This window comes from Triticum dicoccoides, chromosome 5B (assembly GCF_002162155.2).
Source record: "Triticum dicoccoides isolate Atlit2015 ecotype Zavitan chromosome 5B, WEW_v2.0, whole genome shotgun sequence".
In the NCBI taxonomy this organism is placed as follows: Eukaryota; Viridiplantae; Streptophyta; class Magnoliopsida; order Poales; family Poaceae; genus Triticum; species Triticum dicoccoides.
This window is the reverse complement of record NC_041389.1, coordinates 21,010,679-21,012,289: the sequence shown is the minus strand read 5'-3', so window position 1 is coordinate 21,012,289 and position 1,611 is coordinate 21,010,679.

Sequence of the window (1,611 nt, the reverse complement as noted above, 5' to 3'; positions counted from 1 at the left end):
TAATGAATCCACATGGTATTAAACTTAGTTCACTACTAATAAAGGAACGAAATAAGATACGGCAACTGAGGCCAAAGAAAGATAACCAGCGACAGACTTCAGCAACACAACTTGTTTGCGTCAAAGTGTTGCAGAAGAATGGCAGCTATCTTGGCCCGGATACATACCTCATGTGCAAGAACGAAGGCGATCTCGCCATCAGTCTTAAAGCAGTCGAGCAGTCCCGTGAACACTAAAAGTTTGCCACCGGGCGCGGACATGGCATGGGCGGAAGTATGCCTGGCAAGGACCAGCTCCCAGCTGCCGTCGAGCCCATGGAGGTGCCTCGTGTGCGGCTGTGGCGCCCACGGCTTCTTCTTCCCTTTGCGGGTGACGCGGAGCAAGGGGGCGTCACGGCTGTCGTAGATGCCGAGGCCGCGGTTCGCCGCGTGGATGATTCTCTCGGCGATGAGGCGGACGCGGATGCTATCCGGATGGTGTGGGTCGACCATCCTATGCCGGTGGATGGACCTCAACTCGGCGGCGAATAGGGAGTTGCCAAGGTCGCGCTCCCCCTTGCGGGAGTAGACGACGAGGTGGTAGCGGTTGGTGCAGGGCACGACCTCGCAGGCGGCCAGCACCGCGGCGCCCAAGCCGATGACCGTCGCCGCTGTGGCCTTCCGAGGGTCGTGGTACCAATGGAACTGCTGGCGAAGCACAGTCGTCGAGGGTGGACGACGGAGTAGAGCAGGCGTGAGCGTGACGCGGGGGGCGGAAGAAGAACACCAGTGAAGCAGGCGCTGCGGCGCGGCCGAGCGACGGAGCATCTGGGAGAGCGAGCACCACAAACGGTTCATGGCGGTTTTGGACTATCGATCGAGTAGGGCTCTTCAGCTGTCGATCGTGTTTGGAACTACTCGATCGCACTGCATATGATTGAGAGGATCGCTCACGATATCCTAGCTAGATACTACTATAACAGGCAGGGTCGGAGTAATGATACTGGCCGGCCGCCCAGCGGTATCGGAGTCGGAGAGTGATCCATCGGGGCTGCGATAGCTAGCTCAATCCGAAATCTGCCTCTTTGCTCTACGTCTTCCGAAAGAAATTCAGCACTACTATACGTTTTCCGAAACAGATTTGTTATGTCACATAGATCTCACATCTAACTTTATAACCCTCTGACTAAAAGTAGGACATCGATAACTGCCACACATGTGGCACAATAGACACCCGCCCACACGATCTTGTGTGGCATATCTAGCAGCAGCTTACACGATTCTGTGTGGGCGAATATTAGAACGGCCCACACACGTGTGGCAGGAGGAGCACTCTACCACACGACTCGTTCAGTACGAGGGGATCAATCCCTCGCTTCGCCATGGGGAGTCCACTGCCCGCACGCCGCCATCACGTGAGGCCCTTTTCCCTGTGAAAAAAGGAATAAAAAGCCCACTGGCAAAGAGTTAAATGAAAAGGGCCAGATTTTGTTTTCTTTCTTTGACAAATAAAAGCCCATATTTTGCTCAGCTACTAAAAAATGCCATCAGCTTTGAAAAATAGCAGAAAAATTGTCATTCGAGTTCGACCGAACTATTTGCCATTACATTATTTTTTAACAATGGCAAGGGT